This window comes from Stenella coeruleoalba, assembly GCF_951394435.1.
Source record: "Stenella coeruleoalba genome assembly, chromosome: 2".
Lineage (NCBI taxonomy): Eukaryota > Metazoa > Chordata > Mammalia > Artiodactyla > Delphinidae > Stenella > Stenella coeruleoalba.
In genome coordinates this window covers 144248284-144264519 of record NC_137147.1, presented here as the reverse complement: position 1 = coordinate 144264519, position 16236 = coordinate 144248284, and the positions used below count along the sequence as shown (strand labels likewise).

The 16236-nt window shown below is 46.5% G+C and overlaps 1 long non-coding RNA gene across 1 annotated transcript in view; it reads left to right on the top strand.

Moving 5' to 3' along the window:
* LOC307181990 overlaps window positions 1–12134 on the top strand; it is a 112782-nt gene extending 100648 nt beyond the window's left edge. The window contains exons 7-9 of the long non-coding RNA XR_013827092.1: window positions 1102–1178; window positions 1749–1830; window positions 10844–12134. This is a non-coding gene — a long non-coding RNA (uncharacterized lncRNA). The remainder of the gene's footprint in view (window positions 1–1101; window positions 1179–1748; window positions 1831–10843) is intronic.
* Window positions 12135–16236: the final 4102 nt, after the last annotated feature.

The window sequence follows — 16236 nt, the reverse complement described above, 5'->3', positions numbered from 1 at the left end:
GTGACAAATGAGGCACAGAGAGAGCCAAGGTGCAGTGGGCCTTCGGGTTTCTGTTCAGTCGCACCACAGAGGCAGCCATCTGCTGGGTTAGGGCTGGGCCTGGTGTACAAAGGTAGGTCAGCTCTCACTGGTGAGACTACCTTCTCTCTCCCCACCCCTGCCTCAGATATCTCAGGGGAGTTAGAAGAGATTCATATCCTGCTGCTTGCCCATGGCCAGAATGGCTCCAGGTACACAGCCCAGCAGAGGCCGGGGCCTGGAGCAGAGCAGGTGCCAGCCCAGCTGGGGAGCTCATTCCCCCCCGCCCCACCCACCTCTCACCTCCCCTCGGGCATTTTCTCAGTGACCCAGAGAAGGAAAAGAAGTCCTGCAGTCTCTGCCCAGACACGTGGTATTATGGGCCTTTGTGCAGCTGAGCCTGCCCTGCCCCAAGACCTTGATGCTTTCCTAGGGCGGGGGTGATTCCCCCAGCCTGCAGCAACTGGAACATGTTCTGGAATTCATCTGGATTGCCAGGGGCCATGAGAGGAGGTGGACAGGGACACTGACCAAAGGTCCCAAAGCGATACAGTCCAGCTTACCTGATGCCAGAGAGTGAGATGTTATGGTGACAGAAGCCAGCTTTAGGACTGTCATCCTATTGGTTGGTTATCACTACTGTTATCTGATTTACATATTTCCATAAGTAGTTATTGCACTAGATCCCTCTGGCCTTAAGTCAATGATGTAATGGGAAAAAGGACCCACAGATGAAACCCTGCCTGTGGATGCAGAGCGTTAGATGGTAGACTCCCCAGCCATCAGCTGGATGGAGGTGGGTGTCCCCGCAGAAGTCTGCCTATTGGTCCTCCTTGGCCTGATTTCTTCAACTGCAGAATCAAAAGAGCACTGCTGACTCCAGGGCTGCTCCCCTAGGATGTTGTAAAAGTGAACAAGTTATTGATGGCAGGGAACTGGCCGTCTCTGAGTGGAAAGGGTAATAAATCAAACATTCCATTATGTCTGTTTCCAATTTCTCCTTTCAGTGAATGTTTGCTCATCGTCTACAGCATGTAGCAGCATGCCCCTGCTCTAGTAATGCTAATCTTCTGTGTGTCATAGGTTAAGAGCATAAACTCGGGATCCAGTCTGCTTAGATTTTAATCCCGGCTCTCTACTTCCCAGCTGGGTGACCCTGGGTAAGTTACTTCACTTCTCTGTGCTTCAATTTCCTCATCTGTTAAGTGAAGATAATAATAGTACTTACCTCACAGGGTTGTTATAGAGAATAAATGTGTTAATATATATAAATGGCTTAAAATCGTGCCAAGCACATGATAAGTGCTCAACAAATTTTCACTACGAAGATGATTAATACATAGCACTTTCACATAATGAGTTCACAGAAGCTTATTTATGTTTGGCACCTAAACTCTAACACAGTGTTTTTCTAACTTGTCTGGTGTTTAAAAAACAAAAATACCCAAGGTACTTGTGAAAAATAGAGGTTCCAGACCACTGCCCTGAAGATTCTGATTCAGCAGGTCCGGAAGGGATCCGAGAAGCAGTATATTTAACAAATGGCCCAGGTGGTCCTAATGAAGAGTTTAGGGACTCAGCTGCTACAATGGGGCTAAGAGGAAAAACCTGGCCTCTTCTGGGCTTCCCTGTACTCGCTCTGCCAGTTAATCTGAAACGCCAGGGAGGGGAAGGCTCTTTCACTTTGGAGCTTTGGGAAAGCTCACATTGTCTCCCCCATCCCATTTCAGCAAGAGAGGCTTCCTAGAAGAGGTGGAGGGATTTCCAGGACTGGAACAAAGGGAGAGACCTTGACTCACAGGCAAGAAGACGGTGAGTTATTGTAAGACTGGGGACGCAGGAGAAGATGTGGCCATGGCAGGGTGGGCCAGGGGTGCCTAGAGGCACCCGAGTTTGGCACTTCTTTGAGAAATACACGTGTTTAGAGTCCTGAGCTTCACGGCATCTGGTCAGTCTCTCTAGGCATCTGTTCTTCCCTACACCCAGGATAAAATCCTGAGGTCCCTGTAAACTACAGGCCCATTTTCCCAGAAATTCAGACCCTGTTCTTGAATCAGGTGTTCATTGATTGAACCACATCTCCTAAGCATTCACCAGGCATTGGGAACACAAAATTGTGTGAGTCTAGACCAAGAGCTTCTCTCCGAGTGTGATTCAGACCTCTCTCCATGGAGAAGCTCGGAAGCTTGGTGTCCCGTGGGAAGGACATGTGAGAAGCGATTAGCAATGCCAAGTGACAAGTGTGTGCTAGTGGTCCACCACCGCTGCCATGGGAGCTCTGAGGAGAGGCGAACTCTTCTGGGGAGGTGAGTGTTGCAGTCTTGGAAGACTCCTCAGAGGAGTTGAGCCAGTTCTTGAAGGATGAGAAAGTGCAGTCAGACTGCCAGAGTAAGAAAAGGTATTCTTTTTTTTATAAATTTATTTATCCATCTGTTTTTGGCTGTGTTGGGTCTTCCTTGCTGCATGCCGGCTTTCTCTAGTTGCAGCGAGCAGGGGCTACTCTTCGTTGCTGTGCACGGGCTTCTCATTGCAGTGGCTTGTCTTGTGGTGGAGCACGGGCTCCAGGCACGCAGGCTTCAGTAGCTGTGGCACGCGGGCTCTGTAGTTGTGGCTCGCGGGCTCTAGAGCACAGGCTCAGTAGTTGTGGCGCATGGGCTTAGTTGCTCCGCGACATGTGGGATCTTCCCGGACCAGGGCACGAACCTGTGTCCCCTGTACTGGCAGGCAGATTCTTAACCACTGCGCCACCAGGGAAGTCCCAGAAGAGGTATTCTAATTTTTTTTTAAATTAGAGGAAAGACAGCAAGGTGTAAAAGGGCACAGATGTGGCTGGAATGCAAAGGCTGAGGAAGGGGGTGGGAAAGTAGGTTGGTCTGGCTCCCTGAGATCCCTGGGTTCCATGCAAGGCATCCCTCCCTCCCCATGGGGAGAGCAGCAGGGATGAGAAAGCCCCAGGATGACGTCCATCCCCAGCAATGTTCTTCACTTCCACGGAAAATCCAGCCCCTCACTCATCTAGGAACAGGAAGCAGCACTCACTGTAACTGAACCTTCTTCCAGGACTTGCTTTACCCACGATCAAATCCTGGCCCAGTCTCTGCCTGAGGCCAAATTAGGCCCTGGTGTTATGTGCTAGCCAAGTCTCCTCTTGTGAAGGGGGTGTGGCTTCGTGGTCATTTTGTAACTTCCCGAATGCGTCTTTGAAGTTTTGGAACAAGCCAGGACCTATCTGTGCCCTCAGATCTCAATGAAGGAGAGGGTATAGTTAGAGCCGTTATCCCCGGAGTGTGCTGGGCAGGAGGTGGTGGGGGGTGGGAGGGGCGGGCTTTAGGATGGGCTCTTGTTCCTGCCCAGATGCCCCTCCCACCTGTCATGATGCTATAAATTCTTACCATCTGAGTCACAATTACAATCCTGTAGAAGTGGGTAAGGCTGTGTCACCTTGGGTTGGTAAGTCACAGGTGTTTATTGGTGCTCCTTCCACACTTCTCTATCTTTGCACCTGTCACCTCTGTTTAGACAACTGCCACATTTGTCTGATGAGCAGGCCTATTAGCTGTGCCTGGTGTTTTCGATGGCCAGCAGGACATTTATGGCTGAGAGCAGTGTATCCTTGTTGTTAAGGACAAGGACTCCGGAGTCCGTCTGAGTTTGGAACCAGTTCCACCTCCTATGTCACCTTAACTTTTCTTTGCCTCAATTCTTTTATCTGTAAAATGGGAATAGGAAAGTACCTACCTCCTTGGGCTGTGGGGAAAAGAAAACGAGCTCATACACATAAATTTCTCCAACAGTGCCTGGCACACGGTAAGCACACAATAAAAATTAGCTATAAGTATTATCTCCTTTCAGAAGTCCTGCTCTCACTTCAAACTCATATGTCAAAATGGAGACCTGAGTTCTTAGTTCTGGCCTGGTCCCTCCGTTAAAAAGCTCTAGAGGCTCTTATATAACAGGCAAAGAAATGAAGCCCAGGGTGATGAAGTGACTTGCTCAGGGTCACACAGAAAGCCAAAGGGAAAGCTGGTGCTTCAGACTCATGGCCACTTCCCACGAGCCTGCTCGCACCAGCCCGGTGACCCCACAGGAAGCTTCGGGCACTGCAGAGAGCCCTTGAAGAACAATTTAGACTTAGTGCCACAATCACCTGGGCCACTTTTTGAAAATGCACATTCCTGTGGTCCCCTATTGAATTCTGATCCAGTAAGTCTAGGATGGGGCCCCAGATTAGCATTTTAAAAAGCACACCTTCTTCCCTTCCCCCAACCAGGCAATTCTGATTCAGCTGGTCTGCACTTTGAAAAATGCCTGTCAAAAGCCAGTCTCCCTCACGTGCTGCCACTGGAGATGAAATCCCAAGCAGGGCCCAGTAAGGCCCTCTGGCCAGCCCCAGGCTGCACCAGTGCAGTTACTAGGCATGCCTGTGATCCCTCAGAGGTATTTCAGGAATTTGGTCACATTCTTTCACGCTCTCATCCTGAAAAGGAACTGCCAGTCCTTCAGACAAAGATGCACCTGTACCCCTGCAAAATCAGTGAGGCATTCAACACCAAGATTATCATTCCACTGAGCATTGTTTACTGCAATCGGACGCTGGGAGCTAGGGGGCTTGTGGGTAATCTGATTCATGGCACCTCCCTCCTCCATGGGTGACCTCATCAAAGGCTCACTGCATGCAATACTGCCTCAGAAGCTTCCGTCCTAACTTTCCTTACAACACTGACTGTGTGGCCCTTCTTACCAGAGGGAGGAAATCAAATACTCAAAGGAAGAACAGATACTCAAAGAGCAGTGTTTTGAGATAGTGGCAAGAAGGACAGTACTTTATATCTGCTTATTAAGGGACTCTGGCTGTGGACAACTATCCACTAGGAAAAGAAAGCATTCCCAAACTAAGTGGTCAATTCTGAGATATTTTTAAAAACGTTGACAGGAGTCATCTAGCTTATGGAAGATTTCATTTTGGAGGGTTTTAAGAGCTGTTTCTTCTCAGCCTTTGACTTTCTCTTGCTCAGAACTTGTACCCGGGCCTGTGTTCATTTATTTCCATTTCTGAGTTATCACTGGGACACAGAGATAACAAGGTCTGCTGATCAGAATACAGCTGTGAGGACTAAGAAAGACCATAATAACTGTCCTGCAGCAATCTGAGGTTGGCCTTTCTCAGCAGTGTGGCCCGCAGGGGCAAGTGCATAACCTTCAGGATCACCCAGAATGGGTTCCAGTCCCAGATCTGCTGGTCTCTGGCTGTGGGGCCTTGGACGGGTTACTTAATTCTGAGTCTCCATTTTCCTGTCTGTAAAATGTGGATACTTATATTGAACTTATAGGGCTTTTGTGCTGATCAAAGGACACAGCGAATGTCTAGCATGATGCCCATCACAGGACAGCCAATATATAGTTGTTATTCTTTTGTTCCCTATTTTCTTCTTGGTAACAGTGATTGTGATTGTGCCATTGCTCAACTAAAGAGAAAAGGAATCATTCTGAAGCTAGAAGAAAGGGAATGAAATAAAGCATATTTAACCCATCCAGTGGAAGACAATAAAGCAAAAAAGAGAGAGAGAGAGAGAAGGAAAGACACAAGTAACTAGAAAACAAAAAGTGGTAGAAGTTAGTTAAAATTTATCAGTAAACAAAACAAATATAAACAGATTAAACTCATCTGCTAAAGAACAAATATTCAGATTGGATTTACTTTTTTTTCCATTCACTCATTCAAGCAATAATTATCTACTATGTTCTAGGCAGTGGTCAAAGCACTGGAATCTAGCTAAAAGCTATTCACAAAATATACATGTAAAGACAAAGAAAGAAGACAGTTGAAAGCAAAAGATTAGCAAAAAATACACCAGGTAAGTATTAACTAAAAGAAAGTTGATTTAGCAATATTAATTCAAAACAAAATAGACCTTAAGACAGAAACTTGGCAATAAAGAAGGTCTTGATAAAGGGAACAGTTCACCCAAAAGATATAACTATCTTGAACCTATACTCATAACATAGCCTCAAAATACATAAAGCAAAAACTGACAACATTATAAGGAAATACTGACAATCCACATCACAGTAGTAGACTTTAATCACTTCTCTCAGAAAGTGTTCCAACAAACAAAAATTAGGAAGGATATAGAAGATTTGAACTACAGGTTAAATTTATGACCCTTGCATCTCATAAATAAAGAATAAATAGCTTTTCAAGTAAAACTTATAGGAATTAATCAGTACCATATGCCACAAAGGCACTAAAGAATTGATAATATACAATTAATTCTCTGCGCAGTGCAATAAAATTATAAGTCAGTAACCAACACCTTTCCACACAGAACCCACGTGTTAAGAAAATTCCTAAGTAGATTTCTAAATAATTAATGGGTCAAAGGAAGAATGATCATGGAAATTTTAAAATATTTTATAACTGAATAACAGCAAAGTATTACATAGCAAAGAGCAACATAAATTCCATTACCACCCCACGGGCATCTCCATAGCACAGCGATATGCCAAGAGCTTGGGGCTCAGACAGCAGACGGAAGCCTTGAAAACTAGAGCAGGTGGAGTTACAGTAGTGCTAAAGAAGACTATTTCTCAAATACCTTTTTTTTTAAAATTGAAGTATAGTTGATTTACAATATTGTGTTAGTTTCAGGTGTATAGCACAGTGATTTAGTTATACGTACATATATATCTCTATCCTTTTTAAGATTCTTTTCCCTTATAGGTTATTACAAAATATTGAGTAGAGTCCCCTGTGCTATATAGTAGATCTTGTTGGTTATCTATTTTCTATATAACAGTGTGTACATGTTACTCTCACATACCTTTTATTCCTCCCTGCTTTCTCTTACACTGTTGCCTCTGTCTGGAACGCCTTCCGCCCCTGCATACCCTCCAACTGCCTATGCACCCTGACCCTCATCTGGTGAACTTCTTTTCGTACGTTAAGAACCAGTTCAATCGTCATTGACTCAGCTAACGCTTGGCTCCCACAGCATCTCTTTTCAGGAGCACTTTTTGATCACAAGTGCTGTACGGTGTACATGTTTCTTCTTTTCAATAGCTATAACCTCTAAAGAGTAGGGGCTACATCCTAGTCTTCTTCACCTGCCTAGAGCCACACACAGTAGGCACTCGGTAAGTTTTTGTTGAAAGACCATTGGGATTTTCATCTCCACCCTATGTCTTTAATTACCTGGAGCATTTCAGACTGTGGTCTGCCTACCGTGGCTGGAGGGAAGCCCTCCACTCTGGTTTCCAGAGCTGTACCACAGAAGCGCCCACCATTTCTGTGTCGGGAAGAGCCAGAGAGCCACATTCCTACCAGGTCATGGCCCCCACTGAAACCACAGTTAAAATGCAATGCCACCCTGAAGGAGGACGCTTTAAGTCAGAGCCCAGTATTTTTAGCAGATTTCATTTCACAATCTGCCCCCAGAAGTCTGCAAATTTGGACTTTGGGCCCAAACCCTGCCTAGAAATTGACATTCACCTGCTTTTACAGAAAGAAGTAAGATTTCACTCTAGGCAAGGAAAAACCTCAATAAAGACTGCATTTACCTTCCTGGGGAGCCATTTGCCTGATGTGAATTGAATCCTAAAATGCAAATTCTTTCTTGGGGAATGAGTATGGCAGCTGATGTTGCAACATTGCTCAGAGCAATTTGAAAACAATTCTGTTATTATTACTATCATTATCATTATTTCAACCTAGCAATTAAGTTAATTTGGTTAAGTCAGCATTTTCAGCAAATTGTTATAGCATGAAGGAGTGTGTGTGTGTGTGTGTGTCTGTGTCTGGGATTACAGCTGTCATCATCATTTCTATTCTGCTTTAGGGGTTAAATATTTAGCCACAAGTATGTGCTGCAGGCTGAAACCTGATGAGTGAGGGGGAGCCAGGGAGAAAGGGGGGCTCCTAACCATACTTCTTATTAATATGAAGGTAATAAACATGATTGTTTAATAGAGTACGTGTAAGTTGGCCTATGAGGCCACAATAGATCACGTGTGTACACATCAGCATCTCAGCACCTCCCATGGATCCTGGCATTCTCCATGTCTGAGCACTGTGGCAGCCCAGAGGAGGCTAAAGTGAACTTGACTTGAGCAAGTAGAAGCAGCACTTGTGGTGTATATCCCCCAGAGGCCACTGCTTGATTTATTAGCACATCTACAATTACCCAACACTTCAACAGACCTGTAAAGCAAGCGGTGAGGGGGGTGGCGAATAGCATTAGATCCCTTCCATGGAGTCAGGGCAGCATCATTGAAAAAGTTGGAGTGTTGGAGTCAGCCAGACCTGAATGTGAGTCCTAGCTGTGTGACCCTGCGGAGATTACTTAACCTCTCTGAATCTGTCTTCTCATCCACACAATAGTGGCTATAACCCTCTCTCTTAGGGTGGTTATGAAGATTAAAAGGGATAAAATTTATATCACGTTTACTCTCTGCACAGGCACTCACTAAAGAGGAGCTACTTGGTTGTTACGGTTATTCTGTTCTCATTAGTTCATGTCATCTCAATGCCTATTTTCTAACCCAGTGCCTACCTCAGGGCTCCCATGGTACTTGTTGACCAGGGCCATTCAGAACCTTGATGGCCAAAAGGACTGTCCTGAAGACACCCAGAAAGATGCACCCCACCTCTGGGAATCTCTCCACTCTCTCCCCTGGCCCTGGGAAGTAATTTGAGATGTCCGGCTGGGCATTGCTCTTAGAGGACTGTGTGTTTACAAGCACTGCTAGGGCCATGGTGTGCAGGCTGGGATGGGACCATCCGCTCAGGGACTGGGTTTGGGTCTCCCTTCCCTGGGGACTCCCTGTTGATCTGTAGTGTTCCTTGGGAGGCACTCATGTAACATGCCCCTACATGCACACACTCATACACGCACTTGTACACATGTACACAGACGTACATTCACACGCACACACACACACACAAACACACACACACACACACAGACATACACTCATACACAGCGTTATGCCTCATCTTCTTTTTGGAGACTTTGGTTTGAACTGAATGTCTTGTGCCATCACTGCAATGGCAGTACCCCTGTTGAGAGCATGGACATAAAAGATAAATAAATAATCTTATCAGTGGTTTAATTCCCCCATCCTTAAGCTTACTTTTTAAAACTTGGAAATAATAAAAAGGTAGAAAATAGAGGGGAAGTATCTATAGTCCCACTCTCCACAGACCTTTGCTAACACCTAGCAATATCTCTTGCAAGTCTTTATGCATATTCTATTTTACATCGTAATGATTATCCTATGTATTTAATATCTGTGTGTATGCACTGCTTCTTTCACTTAATTTTATAGAGTAAGCATCATTTTAATAGTTGCATAATATTCTGTAAAGAAGGACACACCACGATTTATTTGTCCCAGTCATTGGAACCTTAGATTGCTGTCCAAATGTTTGCTATTATAAATGGAATTATGAAATCAAGTTTTCTTCTGCTTTGGGAGTTATTATCTCAGGAATTACTTTCTAGAAATATAAGGTTAAAGGTTATATGGCTCTTAATACATATCACCAACTGATTTCCAAAAGAGTCACTGTATGAACCCCCAAACTTTTGCTCTTGATCGTCACTGATATGATCCCCCAAGAAAAACCCCGGCATCCTTGGAGGATGCCTCCTTCAGGCAGCAGGACATAGTTCCACCACTAAGTTCATCAGTCATCAAAAGGTGTCTCCAACACCACTGAGTACCGGAGATGACGTTAGAGTTCAAAGAAACAAAGTTCTTAAAGTATTAGAAAAACTATGAAATATACAAAATCCCTGTTTCCATAAGTATTATTGTTTAGGACTTGGCTAAAGTATGTATTTCAGTTTTGTAAAAAGAAGAACTACTATGTAATGAAAGTGCAGACCACACACTCTTATGATAAAAGCTGTGAAAGTGCAGCAGCAATGTCCATCCTGGTCAAATAGGCGGAGCCCAGCCATGCCCTTAGAAGGAATTAGGGACAAGGGCAGGAAAAATGAGCGAAGAAAATGGCTTTCCACACACACAGGACCACATGCTAATGAAAATTCAGAGACCCTTGGAGGGTTGGGGGTAAGGTGAGGGCAGCATTTTATGCTGTTATCAGACACTGTTACCTGAGCAGGAGGGAGGGATCTAAGAAACTGAAGGGGCCGGAAGAGACCTTAGGGTCCTAGACTCCACCATGGGGGTTGAGGGTATGGGGAGGAAGGAAAAGATGAGAACAGGCAACTCAGAGGGAAATTTTGTACACTAATTTGCCAGTTTCACAACGTCACCTTGAAAACAAGCATCGTCCACCTTGAAAACAAGTTATCATCCAAGTAAAGGCAGAGCTGAGTCATGTTTCCCTGGTGCTGAAATATCCAGGTGATACAACATTGTAAATCAACTATACTCCAATAAAAAATGTTTAATAAATAAATAAATTTTAAAAATAAAATATCCTGTTGTGTGGCAAGAGCATGAGCTTCAGATCAGCCAGACCTGTGGGCAGATCCTGGTTCTGCCACTTCCTAGCTGTACGAAGGCTCAGTTTTATAACTTTGAGTGGGGATGGTAGTGCTACTAATTTCATCGCACCACTGGGAGGACGAGAAATGATGGATGTGCCCAGCCCAGTGCCTTGCACAGAGACGGGCTTCCATAGAGGCCAGTAGTAAGAGCTGGGGAAGGAGAGGGAGAGGAGGAGTGGGTAGTAGTGACAAGTAGTGACAGTGGGGTAGGGAAGAAGAAGGGGGACGTGATATGGTGTTGAATAGCAGTAGTGCTGCTGGTGGTAATTACGCGCACCCCCCCAATAATTCTTGATTCTCCTCCGCAGAACTCAGAGGACATCCTGCCTCACCCAGTCTTTTTCAAAGGAGTCCCAGCAAAGGAGAGGTGCCTGAATAGGGAATCCTACATACCTACCAACTTCCAAAGGGCCAAAACTGGTAAGAACTGTTGAGAACCTATGATTCAACTATAGTGGGTTAAATGGTGTCCCCCCAGAACTCATGTCCACCGTGAACCTCAGAATGTTACCTTATTTGGAAATAAAGTCTTTGCAATGTAATTGGTTAAAGATCAAGATGAGATCATACTGGATTAGGATGGGCCCTAAATCCAATGACTGGTGTCCTTAGAAGAAGGAAAGAGGATACACAGAGGGAAGAAGACCATGTGAAGACAGATACAGAGATTGGAATGACGGTACCATAAGCCAAGGAACAACCGGAATCACCAGGAGCTGAAAGAGCGAGGAAGGATTGGATTCCCTGTAGAAACTTCAGAGAGAGCACAGCCCTGCTGACAGCTTGACTTGGGACTTCTGGCCTCTAGAACTGTGGGAGAATAAATTCCTGTTGTTTTAAGCCACCCCAGTTTGCAGTACTTTGTTGCAGCAGCCTGAGGAAACTAATCCACCAATCATCTCAGTTTACAGAGGAAGAAACCAAGTCCTGAAGAGAAACCAAGGTCATCACTGTTCACCCACAGAAAGGTAGCAGCTAAACAGGGGCTAGAACCCAGCCCTCAGCCCCCATCCAGGGCTCTCCCCTTAGGGAATGCCCCAAGTCTTTGGCATATGATCTCACACCTAGATTCGGGCCAGAGGAAGGCCACATATCCCTGTGTGTGTATGTCCTCCCCAGAGAGCACTCAGTGAGTGGAACCCACTTTTCCCGATAATGACTGACTCCTCAGTTCTGGGTGAGAGCTCTGACTGGTACATCATCTTGAGAGTTTGCTTGTAGCTGTCATGAGAGAGGAAATGCCAGCAAGCTCCCTCCCCCTGCTGAGAAGTTAATCCCCAGAGACCTTGCTGACTGACACATGGTGGGTGCTTCATAATAAATGAAAAATAAACTTAAATAATGTGATAAGTACCCACTGCATCAGTGAGTGTTGCTGCATTAATATGCCCAGGTGTCCCTTAACAGTGCACAGAGTTTTCTGTTCTCATGTGAATAATTACTCCCATTTGTCGGGGAATGTCCGAGGAGCCAGGTACTGTGCTAAGTTTCTCCATCAGGCCCCACTGGAAGCAGGTTGAACACTCATGTCACTTCATTTGAGGAGAGTTGAAGAAAGGGGCTGTTTACAAAAGTGTGGGCAGGGTCTGGAGGAGACTGCAGCGCCCCAGGGTGGGTGGTGTGGAGCCATCGCCACCCTGGGCTAGAGGGATAAGAGGTGGGAGGGGCGAGAGCTGTGAGGACAGGAGCTGTGACATGGGGTCAAGGGCCACGCCTGTGGGTGGCACCCAGCAGGGAAGGAGCCAGCTTCAGCCTCCTTGTCCTGTACGGGATCCAGAGGGGCAGAGGGAAGCTTGCCTCTCCTCTCAGGTGTCAGCTGGCTTATAATTGTATCCGTTAATTTTCACAATAACCCTGTGAGGTAAGTGCTATTGCTACCAGCCTGTTTCAGAGATGAGGAAACTCAAGTGAAAAAAAGAAACCATTTCTGGTCATCGATGGGCCAGGATTTGAACCCAAATCTCTCTGACTCCACAGACTATAGAGTTCTGTTCTCGTGTATTAGGCCATAATTTGCCATGAAGTTAGCACCAGATAGATGCCATAGATGTAACTTCAAGAACACAGATGATAGTCAAGTGTCGTGAAACAATTAAGAAGTAACAAATTTTCAGTATTTATTAAATTTGGTTTTAATAGAATGTATTTAGCTATAAGCTTATATAATTTACTCTTTAATAATGGCAATGTTTAACAACTGACTTGCAAAGTTCCTGAAGACTTAACAATCATCTCTTGCAAGCCAGCATGGGCTATGTCCAGCACCCCTGAACAGCTAAATTTCTCTTCTGTGGCTTAAACAGTACTATCTCCCCAAATTAATTACTGTTTTGGGGAGAAGAGTATATTCATAACCTAGTAGCACTATTAGATCATAGAACCCACATGCATGCAGCTCACACTGATGGAAATGTTGAGAAGAAATCCAAAGAGAGGAATCCAGATCCACTGGTGACCATAGACTACAGGACATGGAACTTCTCCTTCCTTGGTCCCTGCTGGTCCCTAGGATCTGAGGGGCCATGAGAAGGACTGGAGAGGACAGGATGGCTGAGCTAAATGGGCAATACTCTAGAATGGATGTCCCAGGGCAGGGGTATCAGAAGCAAGGACTGGAAAGGATGGATCCAGAGAGTTAGAAACTTCTAGTGGCAAGGAGGAGAGGTTTCCAAAGGAGCTGGGTGGAGATGGGAAGACCTGGACCCTTGCTAAACTGTGGGAGAAGCTCAGGGTTTGGTGAACCAGGTCAAATGCCACTGGGACCTCCGCTTGTGAGACTTTAAGTGCCTTTTCTTTAAAATTCAGGAGCAAGTCCAAATTAATAAGAAATAGAACTGTTCTTCTCCTATGTTACAATTCCAAAGTGGCCGCAACCTCTTCAGTAGAGAACTCAGCTTATGCCTTGTTCAGCCTGACATGGCTGTTTTAGGAAGCCCAGTAAGATGGGGTGGCAAAGGAACACTCATCTATTCACTGGCCTCAGAGAAGAGGGACCTGTAGCCTCTCAAGCACCCAGTGACTCAGGGTTCCAGGAGGCAGACCCGCCAATACTATGGGAGGCCCTGAGAGGACCGGCAGGTAACCCACCCTTCTGCTCACCCCTGTAGATTTGAGGATGCTGCCTTCTGGAAGGAGAGGGGAGGGACCCCACGTCTGGGTGGCATCCCTGACCCCGCCTTGCACATAATACTGTCGTGGTTGCTTCAGTTGCCTGCTTCCTCCCCTAGATCCTATACTCTTGGAAGGGAAGAGAAAGTACCATCCCTAGCACAGGATCTGGTGAGCAGGTGCTCAACAAATGTTCGGGAGTGTGAACGAGACCCCAGAAGGAGCACCTTCAGTCTTCCCAGGAGAAGAAAGCTCCGAGCAGCTGGAGGCAGCAGTGAGCGAGTGAGGGACGCAGGCCCAGGAGCACCCAACAAGATGTGTAGTCGATGGACGAATGTCATGTTTGGCTCCAAACCAGCTTGAGGCACTGGGAGAAGACAGAGAAGGAGAGAATGGACCCTGGCCTTCAGGGACTTCCCCAAGGTAAGGAGCTGTGCACACCTGAGAGGAGCAAACAAATCTGGACTTGAGGTGAGTTCATGGGCTCCTCTGTGACGTGGGGTGACTCATCTAAGGTCTCGGCAGCAGGGTGAGGATCCTGCCCGGGTTTCTTGCTCCTCAGCCAATGTCGGCTGCTCCCCCCTTTCCCGGACCCAGCAGTGGTGCTGAGGAGGGCTGGCAGGTCACCTCCAAAGGAGGAGACCTCAGACACGTGAGGCTGTTCCAGGGCTTTCCAGGGGTACTGGAGATGCCTGGTGGAGAGAAAGGAGGAAAGAGGAGAGGAGGCATCCCTGGAGGTGGAAAAACACAAGTTAAACCTGGAAAAATGCATTGAGGTGTGCATGGTGCTGGGGGTTAGATGGGAGGGAACGCGGGCCCGAGTTGGAAAGGTTTGGTCGTCCAGAGGCTGGAGTGCTAAGCATCTGGCACTTTCAGAAATCAGTTTCTTCATACGTGTTGGTGTAGGAGGGAGTTTACATTCATTTGTGTCATTGTTTATTTAATGTGTATTAATCAACACCAAAACATCAGCCCCGTGAGGGAATGCGGGGAATGCGCCTGGTTTTGCTCACCAGTGTACCCCCTCCACCTGGAGAAGGGCCAGGTACTTAGTAAGTGTTTACTGAACGAATGATCAGAAATTGGGCCAGGACTTAGTGTCCACTGAATGAATGATCAGAAATGTTCAGTTTGTATGTTTGGTGTTAGATTCCAAGGCAGCTCAGGAGCCCGGGCGGCGCAGCCAGGAGGCTCCGAGCCTTTACAGCTCATCTTCTTCCAGTCTCATCTTCTTCCAGTCTTTGGTATGCAATGGGCTACTTGTAGCGCCTCACTTGAAGTCCAAGCTCCTTAACTAAAAAAAAAAAAAAAGATTGAGTTTGGCAACCAGTGGAGCAAGAGGTCCCTAAGGCCCTGGGTGCTCTGTCATTCTGGGCGTGGCCCAGTTCATCACCCAGATGGCTGTGCGTGAATGGGCCAGGCCCTGGTTCTCTAGGTCAATCTGTCTCCACCACTGGTTGTACCAGGACATTTGCCCACCTTGGAGGGCACCTTTCTCTAAGTTCAGGGCCTGATCACCAAATAGGCCCTTTCCTTTCCCATTGCCTGAGGCCCCAGGAAAATGACACAGCAGAAGGCCCACCCCAGTGTGCTCACCCCCTTGAGCGGGCGGATGCCCTGAGCTGCTGGAGAGTCACCCCGAGCCCTGCTAGCTCCCTCTAGCTCCCCAGATTTTCCAGACCTAGACTCACAGCAGCCAAATCAGTTGAAAAGAAAATATATATATATCCGCCCTCCACACCCAGACTCCGTACACTTGAGCTGGGGAAGTGCCAACAAAAATAGCATGATGTCATCCCCCTACTGATCCTGTTAATCCCTTTTCTGCCGAATCTTGAGTCTTGGTTTTTATTTAAAAGTGATTTTATTGTCAGAGGCTGGTTAAAAGCTTCTGAGAGCTGTGCCAGGAAAGCTGGTGGTGTCTTTGATGTGCAGACCAGTGCAGGGCCCTCAGCCTTTGAGGCCTGACAAGGAAAGAAATGGGATTTGCAGAAGGCTGGGAAGCTGGAGGAATGCTGTTTCGGACAGTGTGCTTTACCAATGGCATCTGGTTTTGCATTTCACAACCAATGCACCTCTGCAAGACAGCCTCTGAGAGAATTTCTCAGCCTGTACAGGGCCTGTGAGGACCACCACAGTCCCACTCCCTCTGGACCACCGCCTTCTCTGTCCCCGTCATCACTAGGGAACACTTTCCCCTCTGTTGAGGTGCCCTGCTCCCACTCACACCCTCATCACCAAGTCTCCAAATCCCAACCTATTCTAGAAAGGCTGCCTTTGAGAGGTGAGGTGGACTTGGGCCAGGAGACATGGGTTTGAGGCTCAGCTTTGGACAAATCTAGAAAAGACACTTCGCCTCTTTGAGCCTTAGTACCTTGTACATAAGACAGAAGTATGAATCCCTACCCTACATCGTATGTGACCACCCAAGTGTCCAAAGACAATCATGTGTCTTCAGAAGCTCTACAAACATAAGAGCCCTGTACTAAGGCCAGGCACTTTTGCAAGGAGGGTAAAGGGCAGAGGAGGCCAAGAGGAGCAAGGGAGTTGGAGGTGTGTTCAAGGGAGTGAGTCCAGTGAAGGACCATGGAAT